The following is a 14715-nucleotide window of genomic DNA, read 5'->3' on the forward strand; positions in this document are numbered from 1 at the left end:
TTCTCACATCAACAGTCTGAGTTCTAGACTGCAAGAGGCTTCACTTTTTTTTGTGAAGGTTAGAAGTATTTGGGGTAAACCAGAAGATTTTGTTTCTGTTTTATCAGTCTGTTTTTGAGAGTTTGATAAGATACGGTATTACAGCATGGACACCTGACTGTACAATCAAAATCGAAACTTGCATGACTAATAAATACGGCTCGAAAAATTATAGAGTGGGAGAAGAAAAGAGTTGTATGGGGAAAAAATTTGTTGATGACACATTTTACATGAGAATTTTAACATGCTACCCGGGAGACGATTTAGGATTTTCAAAAACTATTTTGTGCCAACACAATTATTGAATAGATAATTGAAATCTGAGATTTCGATTGGTATACTGTAGGTTTTTAATATATTTACGTGTTGCTTACAACTCTCTCTGTTGGTATGTATTTTGTTATGCAATTCCAAAGTTGTTTTCTGGCCATGTTAAGTTCAAGACAAATTATCCGGAAATAGGACAATAAAGTATATTAACTTAAATTCATTAAATGCCATCACGATATCGTAACTGGACTGTGATTGAAAAATCAGTGTGTCTGAATCTGTGAAGTCTCTCTTGTGTGGTTTGCTTCATTTTTATCCAGCCAGGAGCTTCATGGAAAAGTGGCTGAGATATGAATGCATACAAATAACAATTGAAGGAATGGCTATACGATACATGATTATATCACCACGACCCTAAGATAAAATATATTTTCCTTCCAATAAGCAATCTAGGCACATTCTTCTTGTCAAGGCCTTGTCTGTGTGTGCATGGCCATTGTGTGGTGTTTGCTAAAAGGTACATTTCCTTGCCTTTGGGGCATCGTGATAAATTCATAAGCTTTGAGAGTGATGTTTATTTAAGGTAGGAGAACAAACCAGTGACATGTTGTGTGTGATTTCTCTGCAAGACAGCGGGAGCTCAAACAGCAGTCACAGCGTGCAAACCCTCAACCCTTTCATAAATTATTGATGCGTGGTGCCCTGTTCGTGCGGCAGGACACCGGAAAAATAGGAACAAGGTTTTCTTCTTCATTTAGGAACGCAGAGACACCATGAAACTACAGTTTTACACAAGGACGAGCATCAGAATGAGTCATCAGTATGACCAAACTGTTATGAAAGTAGTTATTTTATATCACAGTGAAAAAAAATATATTATATATTTTGTTAAACAATTCTATAATTTTTACATTCATAAGAAATATTTATACATTTATAATGTATACAATTATTACACACACACACACACACACACACACACACACACACACACACACACACACACACACACACACACACACACACACACACACACACACACACTATGTAGCTCTATTTTCTTTTTTTTGTTTGTTTTGTTTAAACGTCAACCTAAACTTATTTTATTTCAGTTAGTTTCCCAGGCAATTTTTAATTCAAGTTTTTCATCTAATATTTACATGTTGTTCTATCTTTATTTCAGTTAATGAACTCTTTTTAATGTTTTCAGTTTTAGTTTTACTTAGCGACACTGCTTGATGGATGCAAACCAAAAAATAAAGTTATTCACAAATAAATACTGCATAAGTGCAAAACAGCTTCACATTATGTAACACTATAACATATTTAAGAAAGGAGGAAGCAAATACTGTTATAAAATGGATAGTTCCTACTTTTCCCCATATCAATGCAGTAAGTTGTTGCTTGGCAACTGTAAACACCAAAAATCAAAACATATAACTTTAATAACAATAATAATAAACTGTTCTTCTCTTCTCTTTCCTCATCTCCCTCGACATGCCCCACTCTGTATTGTTGCATCATTTTCTTCATCGCTCTCATATGTGAATAATGTAAGGCAGTCCTGCCTAGTGGCAGCTTCACAAAAATATCTAGAACATAGAAAAACAGATTCATGCATTTCTAAAGTCACGTGGTATATACCATCAAACCAACAAGCCTTAATGCATAGAGTACAACATACCAATATCTGGGTAGAAACACACTGGCACACACAAAAGCCTACATTTGAAGCACATGCAGAAAGGATTTGGCACATCAATAATTCAAATGGATCCTGAAACAGGCCTTTAGAGCTCCTCTAATCTGTCGACTGTGAGGCTGTTCTCACTTGTCGGCTCCGCTCTCATCAGCCAGACTCTGCCATAACGCTGCCATTAACCAAGTGACACCTGCAAAGTCTGAGACTTATATCAAAAGCACTATTCAGACAGGATTACTTCTCCAAATCACGATGGAGTAAAAAAAAATTAACACAGGACGTTTCATGTACTCATTCAAACAGGACTGGGATCTAAGTAGTTATTATTATAATGGGCGTACGTAATGTTGCGTACATGATGAAACCCATTGAATTAAAACTTAAAGTGAGGATTATACCCGACTCTCCAACTACACAGCCATTTGAGCATTTTCTGTGATCAGACTTTAAAGATTTGTTTTACATAAAAAAAGGTAATTAATTGTATGAAGGTTGTGTGGGATAAACGCAGACAAGTGTAATTCTGAAAAAAAAAAAATGAAATACAAACTAAATTAGATAAAAATGAAATAAAACATTTATATATAAAACAAAACAATACAAATAAAACTAAATAAAAATATATTCATTTGTTTTTTATAAATATATATATTTTTTTCATTTGTTTTTTATAAATATATATTTTTTTCATTTGTTTTATATATATGAATAACAATACATATAATACATATATATATGTATAACATAACAAATGAAAATAAAAAAAAAGCATAAAAGCAATTCCAATTTATCCTATTCCTGTAATTCTCTCCACATAAGAGGCTAAAGGCCTGTTCACAGATAACTACTGTATAAAGTTAATGATAAAGATTCTAGAAATCTTTCTCAATATTAAAGAACAGCAGAGTTCACAACACAACTATAAAGATAACACCAAAGAGAAACGATATAGGTGGAATCAATTTCAGAGCGATTTCATCCAGCTGATGAACGACAAAAACATTGACAGCCAATCAGAATCCATCCTGCTGTAACAAGCTTGCGCATTTAAAGTGGCAGACAAGCGCGCGCTTATAATAAACAGAATGATATCGTCCGCTGGTGTGGATGCTAATATAGTTATCTTTATAGCTATCGTTCTTGGTGTGAACGGGCCTTAAGAAAAAACAAGTAAAAACCATCACTTTGGTATAGGTTAGTATATCCTTACATATCTTTTAAATTCCATGGATCATTAAAAAAAAAATATTTCAACAAATGTGATGGAAACCATTTGTGAGGCTCTTCATCCATCTGTCTCCATCTGCGGTAGGTCATACCTGCGTGTCTGACCCCACATGAACCTTGTGTCAGTATCCGTGTGCCAACCCCATGCCCTCGAACCTTTTTTCACACTGGGCGAGGGCTGAAATGTCACCATCTGTTAACTCCAAACGTGCACTGAGACAAAGTTCCCTCTTAGCAGAGGCCTAATAGAGCAGCTGGAGAGCAGGGAAAAAAGAGGTCTCCATCTCCCCTCAGCAAAAGTGTGAATATTTATTAGTAGGAGTCTCTCCTCCGCACCCATTTTCGCTCGCTGCGTTTGTTAGCAGCCCTGTAATACATCCCCTCTGCTCGACTCTGAAACGATGGGCTTCTCTTTAAACGCTCGGAGGTGGCCCTAACTTCAGCTCCAACACAAGCTCTCCAATGACCCAATTAATCTCAGCTACACACCAGGATTCATCAGATGCTTTTTTCCAGGGCCAGCAACACATTCCTGCTGCACATTTATGGCAAGCATAGAACATCAATCGAGCATTTCCTGCATAATTGGAATTTAATTTCATGACACTAAGAACTGATGTTTAGAATCTTATTGCATTTCAGTCGCATGCCACTTTTTTAGGTAAACCTGTTAAACTGCTCGTTAACGCAAATATCTAATCAGCCAATCACATGGCAGCAAGCAACTCCAAGCATTTAGACATTTAGAAATAACATACTGTATAGTAGGTATTACATTTGGTTTGAAACTTACTTTGCGAAAAAAAAAAGTATGTTCTATACAGTATGAATGCTTGTAGCGTGAATACAATTTGGTTGTAGGCAACTATGTCGTCAGTTGCGTTGCTTCACCTCCATTCAAGAATTCAAGTTCCCATTCAGTCAGTCATGTTCAAAGTTATGTCGATACAGACATATTGGGGAATTACTTTGGAGTCCAATACATCAGTATAGACGTAACGTGTCCGTTCCCTCCTTTGGGAACGAGGGTTAATCAGTAACCGAGACATTCCCAGTTAGTCAGTCAAGTTTGACGTTACGTCTATGCTGACGTATTGGACTCCCAAGTGAGACCCCAATACTTCAGTAATCGAAGTAAAGTCTCTGTTCCCTATTTCAGGGAATGAGGGTTACATCAGTAACAGAGATGTTTTTCGTGTCTCACAAAGAAAAACACAGACTCCAAATTAAGGATGCTGCAATATGAAAATCCCTAATGCAAATACTTTACCAAGTCTCAAGTCATCAAGATTGACGTCAACACAAAGAAAAAATAAGTAACGTACGCCTTGCAGATGTAAATTGGGTAAATAATGTGTTTGGGTTTTTTGTCTGTTTTTCCTTTTGTCTTGTTCTTATAATAGAGTTATCATTGGCCGGCCGCATATCACGCATATCATATTGTTCCAAATAATCCACACATATGATGCACAAGTATATTTGATGAATCCCTTGTAGTACATTGCGTAGGCTATAGATGTTTATTCTAACTGTACATAAAGATTTTTATGGAGAAAATAAAAAAATATGCTCTTCATTTTTTTCCGACTTTGAATCACCCTGCCATATAAAACACACACAAATATGAGCAACTTATAATGAAAACTGCCCAGACATCCGTACAGTCTTTTTATTTCATGTTAAAAACATCACAGAATCATAGATGTATGAAATGAACAAAGGTCAGTATCATAAATAACAAAAAGTCTGATTCGACGCTTTGATTTTTTTGGCTGATTACTGGCTGATTTTAGGAGCGGAATGAACGAAACTCCAATAGCCACTCTAAAGATCAAGGTATTTGTGTGTATTACGACCCGCAGGGACAACATGCGAGATTCACCAATCAGAGAGGTTCCCAAATCTCAATAGATTTTTTATTGGTTAAAGTTAATTGAGAATATCTCACATTTTTCCATGGGTGCTGGAGCCTATGCATCATGGGTAAGTGTCCATCGAATGCGCAATTCAGAATCTCGCCGAAAGTAGTTGATCATCTGGTTACTTTGCGCCTACTGTTTTATAAATTCTCTATGAATTTGGACATACTATTTTGCACACATACTGTTTTCTGTCTACTATATAGTATGGAAGTGGGAATTGTAGGCTGCTGAAGTTCAAACTGAGCACCAGAATGGGGAAGAAAGGTGATTTAATTGGCTTGGCATGGTTCCTACTTCCAGCAGGAAAATGCAGCATGTCACACAGATCAAATCATCTCAAACTAGGGTTTCTTGAACATGACAGTTCATTATACTCAAATGGCCCCCACAGTCACCAGATATCAATCCAAAAGAGCACCTGTGTGATGTGGTGGAACGGGAGATTTGCATCATGGATGTGCAGCCGACAAATCTGCAGCAACTGTGGGGTGCTATCATGTCAACATGGACCAAAATATCTGAGGAATGTTTCCAGCACCTTGTTGAATCAATGCCATGACGAATTAAGGGAGTTCTGAAGACAAAAGGCGGTCCAACCCAGTATGAACAAGGTGTACCTAATAGAGTGGCCGGTGAGTGTGTATTCCAAAATGGTTCTTTAGCATCAAATTGTGCCGATTCCGTGCAAGGTCTTGGTGAGACACTATCAGGGTAGTCAAACACTATCAAGATGAAGCACCCTTACAGTACAGCTCTGACAACTTGTAATGAGTCTACAACTACTCATCGTGACAGGCTGGGTGGAAAGATCTTCATTTGAGACCCCATCTCCATCTCGGGCCATAGGAGAGAAACAAAAAGAGTCTCTGCAATCACACGGAACAGTGTGCAGCGTGTCGACAGCTTTAGATTAAAGGGAAATCTATTCTGACGAGAGAGTGCCATGAATATATCCCGCCACACGGCCAGCCTGAGAATTTAGGCTCTCTAAATGCTGCAATCTCATTTGCAAGCCGAAGCAGAGACTGCGTCAATCCTTTCATGGGCAAGAGCGCATAACAGGACCCTGATCAAATGAGTGTGCATGAAGAGATGTCACAAGGGATGTAATCTTTAAGAACAGGGTCTAAAAACGCAATTAGAAAAAGGGCAGGCCAGGGTAAGTCAGAATAGTTTGGCAAGTCCAAGTTTTGGAGCAGGATTAAACATCCGCATATCGTTAATGCAGAACATTTATGAGGAATGCAAGAAAAGAATGAGATGTAAAGAATGGAGGTCCATGGGGGATTTTACTGTGGGGGCTGATATGTAAATTAATATTGATAAAAACCAACAAGAAAAAAAAAATACCCTACCAATTAGGGTCAGTATTTGTATTTATTTTTCTCAGGTAAGGTAAGGATGCATTAAATTGATCAAAACTATTTTTACATTACGACATATTTATATTTCAAATAAATGCTGTTCTTCTGAACTTCCACAATTTTCAGGATTATTTACTAAAAACAAAAATCATTAAATTCATTCATTATTTTTTATAAAAAAATAAAATAAAACAAAATATTACAAAATATTAAGCAGCACAATTGTTTTCAACATTCATAATACCAAAAATGTTTCTTGAGCAGCAAATCACTATATTAGCATATCTGAAGGATCATGTGACACTGAAGAGCAATGATGCTGAAAATTCTGCTTTGACATCAGAGGGGTAAATTAAATATTAAAATAGAAACACTTTATGATATTTTAAATTGTAATAATATTTCACAATATATCTGATTTACAGTATTTTTGACACCTTCAATGTTTTAATGTTCAAAAACATTAAAACATTATCACAGACCCCAAACTATTTAATCCTGTGTATACACTAAACACATTATATATATATGTATATATATATATAGAGGATCAGTTAGGTGTATCCTGCAGTATTATTATGACTGGGAGCATATTTTAAAACACAAGTGCTTTTAAGGTCTGTCAAATGTGCAAAACATTGCAGATGGAGGTAAGAATCACCAATTCTACATGGGGATGTGTGTGTGGTCTCACTAGTGTCATTATGTTGTGATTGGCATGACCACACAAATGGATGCATTCCAGTAAGAGTCGAGAGAGAGAGAGAGAGAGAGAGAGAGAGAGAGAGAGAGAGAGAGAGAGAGAGAGAGAGAGAGAGAGAGAGAGAGAGAGAGAGAGAGAGAGAGAGAGAGAGAGAGAGAGAGAGAGAGAGAGAGAGAGAGAGAGAGAGAGAGAGAGAGAGAGAGAGAGAGAGAGAGAGAGAGAGAGAGAGAGAGAGAGAGAGAGAGAGAGAGAGAGAGAGATTCTTTCCTCAACACTCAATCATCAAAACCTCCCTCCAAATAGCACTCTCAGTCAATGAGAGAGAGAAACAAAAAAAAGCCCATGCACAAAACAGAGAGAGGTTGCTTACATTAGGACTAAATTAAAACTCCAAATTAGAGTAGCAAGTGGAGAAAGTGCTTCATTTGGCAAGATGGAATAAAGTGTATGCAAGAGAGAGAGGAAGAGAGGAGAAAAAGATTAAAGGGGTCGAGGAGGAGTAGAAGAAATTAAATAAAACCCCTTAGAGAGGACTTCGCTGCAATGTTATTGGTTTTTCTGCTGTTTTTTCTATTGTAACTGGACAAAAGAGAAAGCTAATGACACAGACTATTACCCTTAGTCCACTCAGCCCACCTCGCATGCAATTATATGACCGAGAAACTTCAGTAACAACCTTCAGATCTCACATACAGATACTTTATGCTCTACCTGACCCTAGAAAGAAATAAAATCTACCAAAATGTTAAAACACACACATGTTGGGTTTCCATGTTTCATGGGGACTTTCCATAGACATTTGCTGCGTCCGAAATCGCATACTGAAGGTACTACATTTGGTTTGAAACTTTTTTACTACATTGTACTACATTGTCACTTGACCCTACGGTGTCGGTTGTGTCGCATCACCTCCATTCACAAATCCACTCCCGCATTCATCGAATTCACACTTCAGGATCACGCTGGAAGTAGTACAGTAGGTCTATACTTTTCACCTACTGTTTTATGAATACTATAAATTCAGACATACTACTTGTTTCACATACTGGGGCTTTAAACGATGGGTCATTCGAAACCCCGGATAAACAGAATCCTGGGTTATCTTGATTCACGTTTCACACAGCTCATAATTTACCACGGGTTAACAATTAATCCTGGGTATTCATAAGCTAACGTTTCACACTGCTCACAATTTCCCCTGGAATAACAATTAATCCTGGGTATTCATAAGCTAACGTTTCACACTGCTCATAATTTACCCGGGGTTAACAATTAATCCTGGTTATTCATGAGCAACGTTTCAAACTGTACATTCCTAAACCCTGGGTTAACGTTCTTATTTGCAAATTTGCAGTGTCAGAGTCATTGAACACAGCACGAAACTGGTTTACATATAAGTTCTAGCATTGTGCATCTTCGTATTGCCGACTGTACCATTGAGTTTAAACTGAATGGACACTTGGACTATAAAAGGTAAAAATGAAATGGTCTCTTCTTTACTCAAATTGTCAGCATTTCACATTTTTGCTCTCAAACGCTGAATTTATATAAGCGTCTAGCTGTAACATTCTAACAACGTATCATTTCACTCTGGGCAACTGGACATGCGGGGTTAACAAAAACAGTGCTAACCCTGCTCCAGAGGTTCCCAAACGTGTGGATCGTTCCTTTACCAGGGGTAAAAAGTGCTGTTTAGAACGACGATAACCCTGGGTTAAGCGCTAAGCATATCTGCATTTTTACATTTTCAAAAAAAATTATTCGGGAAGAATTATAAGGTGTTTTCCTCATGGCCTTAAGGCGGTGCAACTGGTGCGAACACACCGGGCCCGCGGCGCGGCATTTTTTTCAGCTTATGAGTCATTTCTACAGAGTAGTAATCATTGCACTCATTAAACATTTGCTTGCTTTTCTCTAAATCTCTCTTGAAATTTGTTTTAGATCATTAGATGTGACATTATGGTGCCTTTGAAGCCTGTTTGAAACCTTAGGAGGTGCCTTCATACACAAAACACAGCCTATTTAGTGACTGGGCAGTGAGGCAGCAAAGCAGCTTCCTTTAGTTTAGGACACAGCGAAAGTATGAGTCAGAATGAAATTTCCCATCTCAGAATGCACTATATCCAGTAGTGGTCCACCTTGCTGCCATGCGTATTTGATCTGTTGTAGAAGTAATTATTTATATTGCTTTGTTGGTTCATTCATTTCTTCTCCAAACAGCCTGGCACCTTCCTCTCTCTCTCTCTTTGTCTGACAGTGTGCTGTGGTTCTGGGTGCTGCTGACGCTGCAGGTATGTGTTGTATATTTGATCTGCTGTAGGAGACGAGGAGATCAGATCAATGGCTGCAGCATCATCCAGACTACAGCTCAGCAGCATTCAAATGAGAAGACCCACAGACATGGTGAGGGAGGAAAAAAAAAAAACTGGGATAGACTCGAGAAGAAAATGGGAGAAAGCACAGATTCTCCTAAAAGTTTGCAAACTTTCTGTATTTGTTCCAAAAAGTTTGATGTTGAAAGTTTGCAATTTTTCTTTAGCAATATAGTATTCTTCATTTGAAGTGCACAGGAAACAGTTCATTAAAGCTTAAAGTTTGGCCAAACTGGGTATATTAGAAAACAACATACTGCTGTGTCTACCTTTCTGGTGAGTTGACCAAAGTACTCTTTCAGTTTGAGATAGTTAGGAAGCCTGGTGGAAACAGCAGTGTTCAAAAGAACAGTGAAGTGAAGCATCCGAAAGCCAAAATGGCTGTGTATGCATGGTGAAAACACGCATTGCTTACTACTGTCAAGGGCATGTGCATCTCTGGCCACCTTGATGGACCTACATGAATGTAGTGAGAGCAGATGCAACGCCCTCTGCCCCCTTCCATCTCTCCTACACTGACATCCTGCAGAAAGATGTTTCCCTCCCCTCTCATCACTCCACGGGTCACCTCGCCAGGGCCACGGGTCATCATAAGTTGTCATGGTCGAGGAGATATGCAAGACTTGTCACAGTTCAAGCTCCACATCAGAAACACGTGCAGTGCTTGAGAGGCTGACCTCAGAGCAGAATAATTGATGTCAGATCACTCAGAGCCTTTCCAAAAGCAACCACTGAAAACGTATCATGAAACTCTCACCCATAAATCATGACAAGAGACATCGAGTGAGTGCTCTCAAACTTCATCGACCATGAGACAGTTACCATATGAACAAATATGATGCATCACGCCTCAGGATCATCTAGAGATATGAACAGTATCAGAGTAAACACAGCATTAAACACACCCGAAAAGATTGTGTACTACTTTGCAATGTTCAGTACCATGCTAAAGCCGTGCCCTGACAGTTACCTTGTGTGCTAATACTTGGAAAAAGCTATGAATTGGATTTTCCATTCTTAACAGCAGTTGTTAAAAAAAAAGATTTCAAAACTGCCATCTTTGCTCACTTTTTGAGCCAAACACCTGAGCTGTAAATGTCATGTGACTAATCACACTGAAGCTGCATAATTATATACTCACAATTAATACTCTATGTTTTAAGTCTGCAATGTACGCAGCCTCTACAGGGAGATGGTGATGGAAAAAATAATGAGATGGGAGAAAAAAAATTATAGGTCAATGCGTTTGCACGTTCTCGCAAATATTTTGAGTTCCTCCACATATTGTCTGCGAATGTAGAGTTGACAATTTTTCCTCCCATTTCATACTTTTACAATGATTACATTCCAATTTTATAATGGCAATTTTGAGTCAAATTAATTCCATTACATTTATTAATTTAGCAGATCCTTTTATCCAAATACAAGGTTAGTTTGTCGTTCATTCAGGATCTTTGGCATACGTTGCAGACCTGTATTGATCTGGAACTTACCAGAGTAACATTGGTCAATAATGGACTAATATTGTGTCAAAACCACTACTTCGGGAGTTTCCCATAATTTCTACAGTTAGAAAATGGATACAGTTACAGTTACCCCGAATAAAAAAAAATATATATATATATATATATATATATGTGCATGTGCATTATATATATATAAATTAAAATCACATTGAGATCTTTTCTTCACTCCAATGTCTCTTTCTCAGTCTTAGATGTTTCCTGAATGTGTTAAAAGCAAAGAAAAGCCTGTCAAGAGTCTTCCATCTTATTCTGACAGCCTTATAATCCTTCTGCTGTCGCTCGTAGGTCTGGACACCATGGGCTTTTGATGCTAATATTTTCTTTGTTCTTCAAGCTTTGCATGCTGTTGTGGACTGACAGATGTTTGCTAACACAGACTGGCAGAAAAAGAGTGGCTGAAAATCCCAATGCATGCAAGTGATTGGATGCATGCATTCCTGAGCTTTGTGAAAGAAAGAAAAAAAGGTCCCTTGTTAATTCATAAAGATTAAACAGAGGTATATAACCCAATCTGGTATACAACACAATCTGGTATAGCTCAACCACAACAAAGCAGCCCTTCTGACTCACTTGCACAACAACTCTTCTAGACTAGCACCCCGTAAAGAGACTCCAGAACACCCAGGCTCATGGATATTGAGGCAGAAAAACGAAATGATGATTCTTGACCCTTCATCAGTTAAGAACAGCAAAGGGTTGAACTCGCTAGGAAAGAAACTCATGAAACTGCAGAGGTGCGAATGAAAACACAGACTCAGCTCAGACCCACACTGAGACGTCTTTGTGAACTCTTTATTATCAAAAAGCTTTCCTTGACATTCACACAGTTCATCACTCCTGATTGGCTGACTTCCAGCTCAGGAGGTTACGGCAGCTCCGGCTGTTCACAGCAAGCCAAAACAGCAGGGTTTGACTGGAGAACATGCTCATCTTTCATAGGCTCCTTGTGTGTGTGTGTGTGTGTGTGTGTGTGTGTGTGTGTGTGTGACATTCATAGCTCTTCTCGAGGTGTCACCACGAGGTTGAATAACCTGAGCAGCACCTCCACCGAAGCCGGCACTCCAGGCTTAATTAGATCTCTTTGACAAAGATACGGTACTTGCTGAGTTGAGACATAAAAGACATGAGGACTTGCATCAAATTAAGCCAATTTTCAATTGGCTTATCAAATTATACCCCAGAAAAGTACTGAATAAAAGTCCCTGCACCTCTATAGGAAACAAAGACACTTTAGCTGAAGTTTAAGGTGAAGTGCACTTGAACATTCACAAAAAAAAAACATGTTTTATTCAGTATTTTTTAGTTTCTTCAAAAACTTTGCCAACCATGAAGCGGTTCCCAGAAACAAAGATAAATCATAGCGCCTCAGTACAATTTGGAGACATGGACAGTATAATAGTGAACAAAAAAATGAAACCCACCAGGAAATATTGTTGTAACATTATGCCACAAATGCTGTCAATTAATCTTAACATGCGTTGAATTCAGAAGAATATTTTAAGATCGCCAATCCCAATATGTGACCCTGGATCACAAAACCAGTCTTATGTTGCACGGGTATATTTGTGGCAATAGCCAACAAAACATTGTATGGGTCAAAATTATAGTTTTTTCTTTTATGTCAAAAATCATTAGGATATTAAGTAAAGATCATGTTCCATGAAGATATTTTGTAAATTTCCCACCTTAAATATATAAAACAATTATTTTTGTGAATGGATGCAGCACTATCACCAATAGAAATGGACAACTTTAAAAGCGATTTTCTCAATATTCCGATTTTTCTGCACCCTCAGATTCCAGATTTTCAAATAGTTGTTTCTCAGACAAATATTGTCCTATCCTAATAAACCATACATCAATGGAAAGATTGTGTATTCAGCTTTCAGATGATGTATAAATCTCAATTTTAGAAAAAATACACATAAGACTGGTTTTGTGGTCCAGGGTCACATATATGAATACATAGAAATGGTCAAGCACAATCTGCATTATCAAATTATACCTCAGAAAAGTATTGCATAAAAGTACATTAACAACAGTGGGAAACAATGGCACTTTGGGTAAAGGTTGATGCAGAAGTAGTGCGTGCGAACATGAAAAAAAAATAATTTTCAATTCCCAACAGTAAAGAAAAGTCATCTTATATTGAAACAAAACCGCTCATATGTTCAAGGTTGCTTGAGAGCCAACAACAAGGGTGATCCATCAAGAAAAAGAACGAGCGAAAGATGGATACAAAGACGAAAGGCACGCAAGTGACCTCTGGTTGAATTTATAGCAGTACTTCAATCCATAAGTGTGCACCGATCTAGACAGAAGATAAAGCAGGGGGAGCCTTTGAGGGGTGGCGTCCCACCATTTTGCAAGGATCGTATTGATGCGGCCCTGTCCCTGACTCATTCACACATACAAAGAGCTCTTCAGACATAATGCTCACCATTGAGGTCCGAACCCTTTCACAGGTGGCCGGTTAATCCAGCGAGCGCTGATAATTATGTCTGCCACGCATTTCACAAGTCTGTTATGACAAAAGCGACATTGGAGAAACAGAATCTCAATATTTCTCCTTCCCTCAGAACATGTTCGGGCTATGAAAACAGTGGCCTCTTTGGGCAACAAATAAGTGAATGGAAATGGGTGCCCATTTGCCGTGCCACCTGCAAGCATTTAAATTGGATATTACTGGAGGCGCGTGTATAGTGTACCCTTGTACTACGAGTGACAGGGACAGGCTAGGATTTAATATGGTGGTCCTGGGTTATTTTCCAATAATAGAGCCTTTGTCTGCGGGCCATCGTTAAAACGCAAGATGCTAGATTCTCACCTGAGAAGTGACAAAAACAATTGAAAAGGAGTTGTGCAAGATCTGTGTCAGCTCTCTCTATCTCTCTGAAGCCCCTGGGCGTAAACAGTGTGATAATTAGCAATGACATTAAGAACTTAATGCGCATTTGTGGAGATTAAATTAATTAATTTAAATACGATAGTAATAGGTTCATTTTGTCCTGTGTGTGCATTTTCATGTCTTTGTAGCTCTTCTTACACACTCTGGAGATGTTAGACGATGCGTGTGTTCTATACTTAGGGACTGAATTCAGCTAAATTGTACAAAAAAAATACTTAAAGAGTCCCTTTAAGTCTAAAAACATGAAAAGTTTTCATTTGTGGCTGGGTTTAAAGGCATTTTAAATTAAAAAAATGAAAATGCAGACATCATTTACTTACCCTCATGTCATTGCAAATCTGTATGACTTTCTTCTGTGGAACAGAAAAGAATATGCAGCATTTTGAAAAATGTCTTTTTTTTTCCTCCTATACAATGCAAGTCAAAGGGGTCCAATGTTGTATTGGTCCCCTTTACTTCCACTGTATAAAACACTTATAACATTCTAAAATATATATTTTTTGTTACACAGGAATTAAAATTTATAGAATTAAATAATGCATATATATATATATATATATATAACAAAATTACAAAAAGTATACAAAATAAAATGAAATTGGCAAAATAAAATAAAAGTGAATTCAAAATATCTTTTTCCATTACATTGATGGAATTTTCCATAATTTATGACGCAACGCTT

General features: G+C 37.8%; 1 protein-coding gene across 9 annotated transcripts in view; it reads right to left on the reverse strand.

Moving 5' to 3' along the window:
* Positions 1–14715, reverse strand: part of adgrb2 (adhesion G protein-coupled receptor B2) — a 306144-nt gene that overhangs the window by 253863 nt on the left and 37566 nt on the right. Inside the window, exon 2 of one of the 9 annotated variants that reach the window (XM_081376685.1) lies at positions 14354–14386. The exons of the other annotated variants lie outside the window; for them this stretch is intronic. The gene's annotated coding sequence lies outside the window, so the exon portion shown is untranslated. The remainder of the gene's footprint in view (positions 1–14353; positions 14387–14715) is intronic. 9 annotated transcript variants of the gene reach the window in all.

The sequence above is a fragment of the Scardinius erythrophthalmus genome (genome assembly GCF_964197995.2).
Source record: "Scardinius erythrophthalmus genome assembly, chromosome: 10".
In the NCBI taxonomy this organism is placed as follows: Eukaryota; Metazoa; Chordata; class Actinopteri; order Cypriniformes; family Leuciscidae; genus Scardinius; species Scardinius erythrophthalmus.